A 14,468-nucleotide genomic window follows, 5' to 3' on the forward strand; every position below is an offset into this window, starting at 1 on the left:
CAACCACTGGACCACCAGGGAATTCCCCCTTAGCAGTTCTGATGCTGTATTTCAATCGTCTGAAACTTCGCTGAGAGCAGGCATTCTATCTTTTCCATCTCCTATCCTCAGGACTGAGCCACATCCTAGACATGTCATAAATCTTTGTTGAACAAATGAATAAGGACAGTTCAAAATTAATAAAAACAAAAACGTAATACTCCCCTCTTGCTGACGGCTTGACTGTCGCATCACATTTCAGGCCCAATGGTGAAGTATAATTGAACCTATTTACCAGCTCCTGTCATCAAGGAGAGTTAAAAACAAATTGCTGCTCAAACCGAGATCGTGGTATTGGGAGAGACTCCTCAGGATTACTGAGTGGGTAACAGTAAACAACACTTCCAATAAACTCACGCCTCTTGTTATGTGGGGACCATGGAATGTGCAGCTTAATCGGCCCAGCAGGTTTGTCTGAGGGCAGCTTTTTCCAAAAGCCAAGGCTGACGGCAGAAAGAACAGCTTGTGGCTCCCAGACGGCCTCCTGAACTTGTGTTCTGTCCACATCTCCATACACATTTGGGGTTTCTTGGAGGCAGTCTGTGGATGCAGCTGAGCACATCTGAAATGAACTGGGGGTTCTGTCTGTCTGTGCTTTTGCTGCACAAACCTGTAAGATGTGGTTAGAACATCAGCATCATTCCTTGATTTATTTAGGTTGGTGAAAAAGTCATTGCCATCTCGGGCTGTGAATTTTAAATGATTAAAACTAGGCTCAAAACATCTTTATTCATCAAAATAGGAACTGTTATGATCAACACATTTTTGTCAATGAGAAGTAAGTTTGTTTATTCCTGTAGCATGAAAATCCGTGTTTGGGATTTGATGAACTCTTGGAAAGCATTTCCCCTGCAAAAAGTTGTCGAGATGCTTGAAGAAGTGGTAGTTCATTGGTGAGGGTTCAGGGGAATATGGTGGATAAGGCAAAACTTTTAGCCCAATTCATTCAACTTTTGAAGCACTGGTTGTGCGACATGAGGTTGGGTGTTGTCATGGAGAAGAACTGAGCCCTTTCTGTTGAACAATGCCAGATGTAGGCATTGCAGTTTTTGGTGCCTCTCACCTGTTTGCTGAGCTTAATTCTCAATGTAATGGCTTCACCAGGATTCAGAAAGCTGTAGTACATCAGACCGGCAGCAGACCATCGAACGGTGACCATGATCTTGTTTTGGTGCAAGTTTGGCTTTGGGAAGTACTTTGGAGTTTCTTCTTAGTTCAGCCACTGAGCTGGTCCTTGCCAGTTGTCGCATAAAATCCACTTGCCTTTGCATGTCGCAATCTGATGAGAAATTGTTCACTGTTGTCGCGTAGAATAAGAGAAGATGATACTTCAAAATGACGATGCTTTTGATTTGTGGTCAGTTCATGGAGCTTTTTCATCTTTCCACTTTGCTTCACAAGCCGAGTGACCATAGGATGCTGTGCTCTTCAGCAACTTCTCATGTAGTCGTAAGAGCATCAGCTTAGATGATCTTCTCAGTTTCTTGCTATCACTTCCCGTGGCCACCCACTGCACTCCTCACATTCAAACTCTCATCTCCAAGACTCTCATCTCCTTTGCAAAATTCTTGAACCACCACTGCACTGTATGTCTGTTAGCGGTCCCTTGTCTCCGCTGCTTTATGACTTATTTTGAACTTGAATAAGAAAATCACTTGAATTTGCTTTTTGTTTAACATCGCTTCCCTAATCTAAAATAGATATAAAATGCACAGCAAGCAATCCTATTAGCAAAAAACATAAAGCAAGAAATGTGCATTAAAATGATATATAACATAACCACATTTATTTAAGTATGTATTCCAGTATCAGACAGCAAAGTTCAACAGTGCAAAAGCACACTTACTTTTTGCACCAGTCTAATACATCAGTTTGTCATCTATGCTGTTGGCATCTCAAGCTTTGGCTGTTCTTTCGATTAACAACACAGAAATACTTACAGTCCAATCACTTTTCAGCTTCTTATGATTTGCCAAAATTCCAACTAAGAAAGTGAACCTTCAACGAGGAAATTTTGAGCTGTGTTAACCATTCATTCTCTACCCTGATTATCACATCAGAGGACGAGAATGGCTCAACCTGGCGCTTAGTCCCTTGGATGTCCACAGAAACCTTTATGGTTCAGCAATGTGTGCTTTTGTCCAAGGTCAGTGTGAGACACGAACATGAAGAATTTGTTGTTGTTGAAGCCAGACCTTATTCTAACCTGAGTGATAGATTGCCTCTTATTTATTCTAGTGATATTTATGGAGCACTTATTGTGCCAAGAAGAGTTTATCTTTTCTAGAACTAGTAGGCTATCATTTGTTACATAACTCAAACTACGCTGTGCCTTGAACTTCCTTCTTTACTTTTGCTGCCAGAAAGTTTAGAATTAATTTGGGGGCTCAACCACAGCGATTTTCCTTAACCTGGCATTTCTAGCACAATTCTTTCTCCACTCTCTTCCCCTCCTCCTCAACCCCACTCACTTCTTGGCTCTCATTATTTCCCCCTTATTTAACCTTCGTAGGGTCTAAACATTTATATTTAGTGACCTAAACAAAGACGAGTTTCTTTATGATAAATAGTAGTGCAGCAGCTTTGGACTTTTATTCTTTATCAACCAAGAGTCCAGGGTGGAATTAAGAGTCTTAGAGGTTGCGGTGAAACGCACCAAGTATTTCTGGCTTTGAGGAATTTAGTGTCAGATGGAGACTGGAATACCTGGCTCCGCAAACTCAGAGTCCTGAACAGTGAGGCTATTTTTAAGGGCTTAACAGCCTCTCCTCGGTTCTCAGTTGTACCCTGAGTTTAGATGAAGCAGCAGTGCTGACGTGGCACTTAGAGTTGACTGTAGCGTAACAGAAGCCATCATTCCGGGCCACCATATCTGGCCCAGCAAAAACAAATGAGAAAATTAGGAGGTTTTTCTTTATTCTTCCAGTTGGTCATGATGGTAGCACAGGTAACCTAAATTTATGTAGCATCTCAGCTAAAATAAGGCCTGTAACAGACTTCCCTGGTGTTCCAGGTGGGGAAGAATCCACCTGCCAATGCAGGAGATATAGGTTCGATTCCTGATCCTGGAAGATCCCACATGCCGTGGAGAAGCTAACCCCGTGTGCCACAACTACTGAGCCTGTGCCCTAGAGCCCCAGAGCTGCAACTACCGGGCCTGCATACTGAAGCCCGCGCGCCCCAAGGGCTGTGCTCCTCAACAGGAGGAGCCGCTGCAATGAGAAGCTGCACGCACCTCAACTGGAGAAAGCCCACGCGCAGCAACAAAGACCCAGCGCAGTCAAAAATAACTAAGTAAATACATTTAAAAAAAAATTTACATCCATGTAAACACTTTGGAGAAAGGAATGGCTGCCCACCCCAGTATTCTTGCCTGGAGAATTCCATGGGCAGAGGAGCTTCGCCGGTTCCAGTCCATGAGGTCACAGAGTCAGACTCGACTCAATGACTAACACATACCACAAACACTTTCAAAAAGGCCCATTTATGTATCATCTGCTAGCAAAGAAGGTACAATGATGACATATTGAAATAATATCTGATTTTGAAATAGCAGCAATATCACAGCCCAGCAATCGATGGGGTGGGTATTTTAGAATATAAGAAATATTCTACCTTATAATCCGTGCAGACTATGTTGTGTGTACCATTCATATAATCATTTTGTTTAGTTTTCACTATGCTGGGAGGTGACTAGGGCAAGAATTATTATCTAAGAGTCTAAGTTTCCAAAAAAATTCCAATTCTAAATCTTTGGGACAGTAATTCAAATAAGTAAACTAGATTTACTTGTATCATCAAATATATATATATTACTAAAATAAATAATGATCAATAAAAGTAAATTGCAGTGCATGTAAACATATGTCAGGAATAATGATTATACTGGGGTAGAGTATACAGAGGATGAGATGGACAGTTATATCTACAACAAGTCATAAAATAATATACAAAAATATAACATATTTTATAAAATATAATACATACACTGGGGAAATGCTAACATTTCTTTAATCTGCATTGTGAGTCTATAAATGTCCATTACAATATTTTCCTGATGATCAAAGTATTTATTTCAAATAATTGAAATTTTAAATTAAAAACCCTCTGTCTTGGTAATCTCATCACTTATCCACAGTCGCACAGCACTGGGTGGTTCCAGGAGCTTGACTGGCACTCATCCTCCAGAAACTATGTCCACCCAGAGCGTCAGAATGTGACTTTATTTGAAACAAGTTCTGCACAGATATGATGAGGTCCAGTTCACAAGATGAGGTTGTCCTGGATCTGGGAGGGCCCTAGGACCAGTGACAAATGTCCTAAAAGACAGAGAAGGAGAAGAGACAGAGACACTGGGAGGAGACCATGTGACAGCATGGCGGGGGCGGTGCAGAGACTGGGGTGATGCGCCTACGAGCCAAGAAAGCCTGCAGCCCCGGGAGCTGGAGGAGGCAGGGAGGACCCTCCCTGGAGCCTCAGAGGGAGCCGGCCCTGCTGACACCTTGATTTAGGACTTGGCTTCCAGAACCGTGAGAACACACATTGCTGTTGTGTTAAGCCACCAAGTTTGCAGTGATTTGTTATGGCAGCCCTGAAAAACAGATACAGAGGGAAGCACAAGACACGAGCCCCAGTGCCTCCTCCTTTATCCTCAAAGATTCCAGGGAACAGAGGCAGTCAAGACGCAGGCTTGCCCGCCCCCACCTCCCCCACACCACCCCGTCCCAACATGGATCACGTCTAGGTGTGTGGAGCCCATTATAAAAACACAGGAAACAACACCTTTCCAACAGCAGCGAAGGTAGATGGTTTCCTGGAAGATAGGGAGGGAAAGAAAGTTCTTTTTCATTTAAATGTTTTCAGATAAGTGTCCAGATTTCTCCATGTTCTTCCTTGACCCTTTGTGGGGCTGAAACAGACACGGAAAGCAGGCTGCCAGAGGAATCCTATGCTCGAGTCAGTTCTGTCCTGGGTGGAGGAGCAGAAATCCAGGGCCCTGGGGAGGTCACATGTGGACCGATGCTCAGACCCAACACCACGCATGAGGTCAGGGCTTGCCTCAGCACACAGGGCCAGATCCTGAGACAGGAGAGCATCTGGGAGCCTGGCAGGGAGACCTCGGGCTGGTCACCCCGATGACCTTGATGTGGGCAGCGTTGGAAGCCGGGGACCCAGCTCTCGACTTGCCTGCCCACCCCTCCTGGCCAAGCGGCAGGACAAGCCCTGTGTGTCCTTGGCTGCTGCCTATGCACTGAGCTCAGCTGGCTGGGCCGAGAGGCTTGTCTGAGCTTTCTCACTTTCTTGGCAGGAGGACCAGAGGGAGACATCAGCCTTGGAACGAGCGGAGCCCTGGAGCCGGCTCCCTGCTCTGTGCACAGCTCATCACTTTTCCATCTGTGTGTGAGGCTGGCATGTGGGCCACAGGTTGGAGGGTGTAATGGACCCACCCTCACACTTTGGTCTCCTTCCCACAAGGAACTGATGTTTCTGGAGGGGTTGGGGGTGGTGGGGCTTGAGGCCGCCCCACGCTGCTGGTGTTTCACCCGAGGGGGCCGGTGTGTTTGCTTCTTTTTCATTCTCTTTCCCTCTTTCTTCCTCTCCCTTCCCCCGTCTCTCTTTTCTCTTTCTCTCCTCCTTCCTCCCTCCTGCTCTCTCTTTCTTTCTTTCATCCTTTGTTCCCTTCTCATTTTTCTTCTTGCCTCCCAGTCTGGCTTCTCCTACGTTTCCTGTCTCCATTGACAGCAGGTCTTTAGTGGGCTGGGGTAGGGCAGTCAGGGGCCATAGAGCTGAGAGGTCTCAAAGCATCGTGGATTAAACTCTTCTGAAGAACGAGACTCTGTCCTGCAGGCAGTGGGACAAGGCTGTGTGTCTAAGATGGTCCATTTCCAGCACGAAAATGCTTCCTGGGACCCACGCGTCAGCAGCTCCCGGCAGGCGCTGCAGGGTCGGAAACTCTTTGTCCTCTCACAAGTCCGCGTTTGCACAAGTCTTTCTCCTGATGGTTGGCCTGTGCTAACGAAAAGACAGACTTCTTGCTTTCAGACGTGTTCGGTACTGTTGAGGAGACAAGGGGATTTTTTTCAGACCACGAACAATAAAACAGGACGAAATACATAGCTAAAGATGTAGAGGAGAAGGGGGCATGGCTTGAGGACTGGTCACTCTGTATCAGAAAAGTTTCCTGACTACAACTCCCAAGGGTCATGGGACAGGGTTAGTCTCAGAGGAGGTGGAGGGTGTGAGCAGCGTCAACAGTGGGTGATATTTTCCAGGAGCGAGGGCCAGGCCATGCTGCAGCCTTTGCGCTGGATGGCAGCGGAGAACGAGCCTGGACACGAGGGTTGTTACAGGAGGGTGGTCATGTGTGTCCTTGCCTCTCTTCTAGGTGGGCTGATGGCTTCCTTCTCTGACCACAGACCAGACCCTGGGACCAGGCTGTGAGAACTCAATGCCTAGTGATGGGATCCTGACCTCACAGAGGCCTGGCTGCTCTTGGGTGTGGCAGCCCCCCACCTTGTGGACACCCCATGGCCCCACACATCCTACTCTGTGTCCATCCTGGGAGCTGTCATCCCCACCTCTGCCTCCTGGGACCAGCTGTTCTCCATCCTCCGCAACCCCTACCCCCACTCCCGAGACAGTAAGTACCGACCCTCTTTGCCAGGCCTGACTCTCAGTTCAGTTCAGTCGCTCAGTCGTGTCCAACTCTCTGTGACCCCATGGACTGCACAGCATGCCAGGCTTCCCTGTCCATCACCATCTCTTAGAGCTTGCTCAAACTCAGTTATGCCATCCAACCATCTCATCCTCTGTCATCCCCTTCTCTTCCTCCCCTCAATCTTTCCCAGCATCAGGGTTTTTTCCAGTGAGTCAGTTCTTCCCATCAGGTGGCCAAAGTATTGGAGCTTTAGCTTCAGCATCAGTCCTTCCAATGAATATTCAGGACTGATTTCCTTTAGGATGGACTGGTTGGATCTCCTTGCAGACCAAGGGACTCTCAAGAGACTTCTCCAACACCACAGTTCAAAATCATCAATTCTTCCGTGCTCAGCTGTTTTTTTTTTATATAGTCCAACTCTCACATCCATACACTAGTGGAAAAACCATAGCTTTGACTAGATGGAACTTTGTTGGCAAAGGTCCCTTATGGGGTCCCCTAAAGTTCCCCTGACTCCCCTAGGGAATTGATCCCAATTTCTCCTATTTCTTTCAGAAAATGGTCCTTTCAGTAACTTTCTCACCCTGTCACAAAATCAATTCATCATTCCTTCCTTTCAAACCATTATTACTCTACTTTTGTCAAAGTTTTCCAAATTCCAAAACAGATGACACTTCCCTCTTAAAATCAAACAAAGAAAGACTTAAAAAAAGAAACCTACTTTTTGTACAACTGTTCCCCCAGTGCTGTCGCATCCCACTTATCTGATGCACATCCAAGGTTTTCAAACCTTGACCCTTATTTACTCAAATTATTTAATTTTTTTAAAAAAATCTGACTTCTTCTCCTCAACACAGCTGAAATCATTTCTACAGATGTCAGCAATCTCCAATTTGTTACACTGAAGGCTCTTTCAGCTTCTCAGCATCCTCACTCCTGACACTCGGGTGAGTTCCCCATGTTCTTCCTGACATATCCTTGTTCTCTCTCAGTGTCTCTGAGCATCACCTGTTTCTGTTCATCTCTGAGCCCTCTTTCTCCTCCCATGTCCCTGTTGGCAAGGTTCACTAGTGCCTGCCAGTCGACAGTCTCACCCTGTCTCTGCAGCTGGGACTTCTGTGCACGTGACCTCCGCTGGTCCCCACCTGTCCCTCGCTCTCCCTCGCTCTCCCTCGCTCCACTTCTTGCCCCCGCCGTCTCTGCCTCCTGCTTAAAGCAGAGGGACCAGAATGGCCCGCTTACTTCCCCAGACATGTGGCGTCTCCTCTTCGATGTCCTATTCTTGCTCATGGAGAGGATTCACCTCTTATTCTCTAAATTCTATTAGTCATCAATTCTCAGTCCAGAAAAGCATGTTGTTTCATTTTTATATTGCCACGGCCCCTACCCTGCATTTTTCTTCCTCCCCTTTCTCTTGTTAGCAACTTCACTGAGATTTAATAATTCACCTAGTGTCCAATTCACCCATTAAAGTGTACAAGTCAATGATTTTTGGTACATTACATCATTAGCTTGCAAAATTGTGGTAAAATATATTTAACATAAAATTTACCACTTTAATCATTTTTTAGTTTCAACTAAGTGGCGTTAATTACATCTGTGACCTCATGCAACCGTCAGCACTATTTAGTTACAGTCGTTTCCATCATCTGAACAGGAACTCTGAAGCCATTAGTAATAACTACCCCCACTGACCCCTCTCTCCTCAGCCCCAGGTAACCAAATCTACTTTTGGTCTTTAACAACTTTTCTGTCCTCCAGATACATCATATAAGTGAAGTAATGTAACATTTCCTTTGTTCATCTGACATTTCACTCAGCGTAATGTTCTCAAGCTTTATCCATGCTGTAGCACATTTCAGAATTTCATTCCCTTTTACAGCTGGAATATTCCATTGTATATGTATTCTGTGTATTGTTCATCCATGTATCTACTGGTGGACACTTGGGTTGTTGTGATAATGCTGCAATGAGCAGTTGTGTACAGGCCTGTTCAAGACCCTGCGTTCAATTCCTTTGGACATGTACTTAGGGGTGGAATTGCTGGGTCATGTGACAGTCTATGTTTAGCTCTTTGTTCTTGTTGACCAGTCGCTAAGTCATGTCTGACTCTTTGTGACCCCATGGACTGCAGCACGCCAGGCCTCCCTGTCCTTCACCATCTCCTGGAGCTTGCTCAAACTCATGTCCATCGAGTTGATGATGCCATCCAACCATCTCATCCTCTGTTGCCCCCTTCTCCTCCTGCTCTCAAGGAACAACCAAACTGTTTAATTTTTTTTTATAGCTGCTGCAACATTTTACATTCTCACAAGAAATGCATGTGTTCCAACTTCTCCACAACCTCATTATTATTATTATTATTAAATCCTAGTAGGTATCAAATCATATGCATCTCTCTTCCCCTGGTGCTTGGACTGTTATAATAATCTCTTACCTGCTCTTCCTGTTGCATTTTTCCTCTTCAATATGTGCAGTGCTCTAACACTATGTTGTTTCACAGAAAAATTTTCTCTGGTGAAGAGCTTTTGATGACTTTTTATTGCCTCTTGGAAAAAGTCTGAACTCTCCTGGCTTATGAAACTTGCCATTTTCTTGACTCCAATCAACCTTACCTGGAAATGGGGAGAATAATATTATTAACACCTCCCTTATAGGGTATTTGGGAAGCATAAGATGACATTTGTCTAGCATTGCTGTCTAACACATTTGTGCTCAGAGTAAAAGGTTTACTCTTTCGAAGTAACAATATCTTATTTGCAGATGAAAAAACTTGAGTCCTAGAAAGATAAGTTGCTTAACGGAAACTAGCTGTTCAGTCTGAGATGGAATTTGATTCTGAGCTGGCCAGGATCAGATCTGAAAGAACTAACCCCTTACTTGTCCCACTGGTCCACGTAGGACTCTGAAACATGGATGCTTCATGGCCCCTTGGACATCATTCCATGGCCAGATTAAGGAATGACCCTTCACAGTCCACCCATTTCCTGGACTCAGTTCCAATCTTTGGTTTGGTTCCACATCTATAGCCCCTTCTCCTGGTCTCAGTTGTAATCTTTGGTTTGGTGACACATCTGTAGCCTCTTGGCATAATCCCTGTCTCTTCCTGATGATCGTGTTTGTGAATATTGGACACGGAGGTGGACCCATCACCACTGAACATGGTGGGGGCGGCCTGGGTGAGAAGGCCGTGACAAGGGGTAGGCGGGGAGGGCCTTCTGAATGTGAAGTCCACATATGAGCAGAGGAATGATTTTATTCACATGGCTAAATAGCCCCTGGATGAAAAGAGTCAGTCGTGCCTGACTCTTTGCAACCTTATGAACTGTAACCCCCTGGGCTTCTCTGTCTATGGGAGTTCTGTGGGTTGCCATTTCCTCCTACGGGGGATCTTTCTGATTCAAGGATCGAACCCACATCTTCTCCATTGGCAGGCGGCTTCTTTACCCACTGAGCCATCAGGGAAGCCTTCCTGATGATCATATATCATTGCAAAGACCCTGTTTTCATCCAGGGGCTATTTAGCCATGTGAATAAAATCATGCCTCTGCTATATGTGGACTTTACAGTGAGAAGCCCACCCCCCCACCCCTTGTCACTGCCTTCTCATCCCAGGCTGCCCCCACCGTGTTCAGTGGTGACAGGTCCACCTCCGTGTCCATTATTCTTCCACTTTACTCTGAAGTCACTCTTCTCCTCTGAGTCCACCAAGGTCCCCTCCTTCCATCTCCTGCATCATTTCCTGGGATCTGCTTTCCTCAGTGAGCCGTCTGGCTGTTCTTCCCCTACTGAACCGAAGGCCAGGAAAATTAAAGGAAAGCATGAAGAAAAAATGCAACCTGAAGAGGCAGTAACCTTTGATGTATAACATATATCTCTTCTGCATTGATGCTTTCAAAGGTCTTCCTCTTACTGAGGGATAAGCCCAAGGGATCCAAGCAGTTCTGTGTTCTAAACTCAGGGCAGCTCCAAGCATGCTGTCAGCATCTAATTATCAATGCATGAAAACAAGAAAAACAATACCAGCACAACAGGCAGATCCTGCCATCTGCTACTGCTCCGGGCTAAGAGGGATGTGCGTTCAAGGCCAGCTGTTTTTTTTTTTTTTTTTGGGGGGGGGGGGGGGCTTCACTTTTTCCTGTACCATGTGCTTCCCATTTGAGGGCACAGGGGCCTGAGAACATTTTTAGAATTTGCTCCTCTACCAACATGGCATGAATTTCCATATTATCATCTTACGGCTCTAATATTCTAATTTCTATGTCACGTTACAAATTCTGCTGGAATATTTCTTAGCTTTCCCCATATCCTTTTTACCCAGTGGAAATCAGAGCTGCCAAAAAGCTTCCAGATGGACATGAGCTGGGCCGTGTAGAGCTTCCCTGTCTCCCAAGTGAGGGTCCCTCCCCTGTAGAAACCGGAGATGGGCCCTACCTTCCCAGCAGCAGGAATGCAGGGAGGGGAGTGCTCCACCCGGGATTCTAAACATCTGCTAGCTCCCGCTCCTCCACACAGAGCAGACGTGGTGTCTTCTGATGCCTTCATCAAAGATCCAGTTGTCTTCCTTTCCCCCCATTTGATCTGGTGTTTGTAAATGGCCCCATGGGATTCAAAACATTCACATAGGGCTTCTTTAAACCCAAACTGGAAGCCACCTGGAGACAAGCTTGCTACCTTGACTGTTAACTACATAGTTAATGAATAATACTTGAAATATATTTCCAGCAATATTTTTTTTCTAGAAAGGTGAAAGTTACAGTCATGTGTGATATATGTGAATTAAATTATGTCCTGTATCATGTTAATGTAACTTTCAGAAGTAAAATTTCTTTCCCTGTAAATGAAAATTCTACATTGTAGTTTATTATAATCCCTCAGTATAAGGCTTGTGAGATAGGTCTGCTATATCCATTGTAAAATTCTTTTCATCAAATGATGCAAAATACCTTTAAAAATTCATGGCTGAACAGAATTCCTAGAAGCCATCCTTATTTGGGGGACATTTTTTTCACTTGTGGTACAATTAAAATCAATGAAAGGATAAGCTAGGTTGTTAGAGGATCCCCCCGCCCCTCAGAATGGTCCGGGTAAACTCAGTGCTTCCCAAGGCTGTTCCAAACTAGCAGAATTTGCTAAACTTCCCAAGCTCATCACACCTCTATTTGTCTCAACACACTTTCCATATTATTTTGCCTTCAACTTGAGCAGGAAAATAGACGTTATTAGGTGAGCAATCTCTCCATCCTGATCCTCAACTTTACATTTTATACACATCTCTGTTTACACTGAACCATTTAACTGCCACATCAGAAAACCAAGCAGCAGCATGCTTTTTTTCCCCTGGAAATCCCTCCTCTGAGAAGGCAATGGCACCCCACTCCAGTACTCTTGCCTGGGAAATCCCATGGATGGAGGAGCCTGGTGGGCTGCAGTCCACGGGGTCGCGAAGAGTCAGACACACTGAGTGACTTCACTTTCACTTTTCACTTTCATACACTGGAGAAGGAAATGGCAACACACTCCAATATTCTTGCCTGGAGAATCCCAGGGACGGGAGCCTGGTGGGCTGCCATCTATGGGGTCACACAGAGTCGGACACGACTGACGTGATTTAGCAGCAGCAGCCTCCTCTGAGACTTGGTCATGAAGAGCTTGGGTGCAGAGTCATCTTCTGTCTGAACCCAGAGTTACTGACTTGTTTGTTGCCTTCTATCGGACCAGTTGCTTCCTCTCTTTCAGCTTTTGTTTCTCCATCTGGAAGAGAGCTGTGGATGCAGTGAGCCAACGGCAGACCCTCAACCATGATTCTCCTCCTAGCATCTCCGAGGGCTCTCTCTCTGGACCATCTCTCCTCCCTTGGACATGAGCCTTCCCTGTCTTTGTTGGCTGAGCAGTCAGGGAAACCCATTCTTTCATAGGTGATAATAATAATATAACACTGTCACAGCCTCACTCAGTTATGTATATGTAATTACATATCATATTTAAGATCTCTACTATGGAGGCCATATGTTTCCTTATAATCAATAACTAAAGATTTCAACTGCACTTAATATGAGACCACTCCTCCATGGAGCCCCATAGGAACCTGCCTTCAGAGGACTATTTGGAGGCTCTGTGTCTTTCTCTCTTCCTTCCTCCCTTTCTTCCTGGTTGCTGTTTGCACCCCTTCCAGAGTACAGAGGTAGAACTCGTGGTCCCACTGTGTCAGATTCCACGTTCATTCTCACATTTCATGCACAAAAACCTCAAAAACATCTATAATGTGAAAAGACACACTGCATTCCCCCGCTGCTAAAGCCAATGTCAGGGGTCAAAGTGAAAATATGAGATCTCTGCTGAATGTATGGGCTTCCTTTACATACATCAGATGGCTCAGCTGGGTAAAAAATCCTGTCTTCCACTGCTGGAGACACAAGAGATGTGAGTTTGATCCCTGGGTTGGGAAGAGCCCCTGGAGAAGAAAATGGCAACCCACTCTGGTATTCTTGCCTGGAGAATCCCTTGGACAGAGGAGCCTGGTGGCCTACAGTCCATAGGATCGCAGAGTCAGACACGAATGAGCACACACACATGCACACGGAATGTACAGATTTCTCAACAAGCCTGTTTTATCCCCAATATAGCATCTCCTGTCAAAGTTGTATTAATTCTAAGCTTTGATAGCATAAATTGTTTTATTATCAGGTGAAGCATAGATCTCTTTGTAAGAAATAATGATATAAAAAGTTTTAAAAAAGAACAAGGAACAAGGAAAAAAGAGGAATAGAGCAGAATGTGGTGTAGAATCCATGATTAGTGGTGGAAGATGGAAGACATGTTCTACAAACACGATTGCCAGCTCTCCTCAGATGTCGCAGATGTCACTAAGCAAGAATCACTTGGAGACATAAAGAGAAATAAACATTCATAATGCCCACGTCTGTGTTAATCTGAGCAAGTCTATGCCCTGGTTTCCAAGCATCTGGTGTTCTGAGGCCTCTTGGCCTGTTGTGTTCTTAAGGAAACTGCTTGGTGTACAACGTTAACATTTTGCTTTGTTTCTTTAGTTCTGTTTATTTTGAGTTGGTGGAGGCAGCTTGGAGGGCGGGAGACAGTGACTCGTGAACTCTGGGTGGAAACCATACTGATATTGTGAACAGCACTTGCCCTATGCAAATCAGAGGTGCCAGATACAACAGGGGTATTGAATGAGACATACCCCAACTTCCCCCCGAGTAGCAGTCATGGGAAGGACAAAAGCAAGCTTCAGATCAGAGAATTCTTGCTTGCCACCGTGTCCAGGTAAGCTTTCTGGGAGCAGGTGGAATGAGCTCCATCTAGGTGGCGGTCAGCACTGGACCTTGGATCCTACGTGCGTTTTCCACTGTGAGGAGCAGTGCCTTTTAAGTCCCCCTAGTGATGTTAGGGGGAGAAGGCAATAGCAACCCACTCCAGTACTCTTGCCTGGCAAATCCCATGGATGGAGGAGCCTGGTAGGCTGCAGTCCATGGGGTCACTAGGAGTCAGACACGACTGGGCGACTTCACTTCCACTTTTCACTTTCATGCATTGGAGAAGGAAATGGCAACTCACTCCAGTGTTCTTGCCTGGAGAATCCCAGTGACGGGGGAGCCTGGTGGGCTGCTGTCTCTGGGGTTGCACAGAGTCAGACATGACTGAAGCGACTTAGCAGCAGCAGCAGCAGTGATATTCGGGAGATCAGAGGGCTCGTTTGCTTTTTCAACACCCTGCACAGAGCCTCCTGAGGCATTTCATCAGCATCGCCTGC

General features: G+C 45.5%; 1 long non-coding RNA gene across 1 annotated transcript; it reads left to right on the top strand.

The window, feature by feature from the left end:
• The first annotated feature begins 6,592 nt into the window (after positions 1 to 6,592).
• Positions 6,593 to 12,690, top strand: LOC112578449. Its single transcript, XR_003102717.2, has 2 exons — positions 6,593 to 6,679; positions 12,437 to 12,690. It is a non-coding gene; the product is annotated as an uncharacterized LOC112578449 (long non-coding RNA).
• The last annotated feature ends 1,778 nt before the right edge of the window (positions 12,691 to 14,468 follow it).

The sequence above is a fragment of the Bubalus bubalis genome, chromosome 13 (genome assembly GCF_019923935.1).
Source record: "Bubalus bubalis isolate 160015118507 breed Murrah chromosome 13, NDDB_SH_1, whole genome shotgun sequence".
Classification (NCBI taxonomy): domain Eukaryota; kingdom Metazoa; phylum Chordata; class Mammalia; order Artiodactyla; family Bovidae; genus Bubalus; species Bubalus bubalis.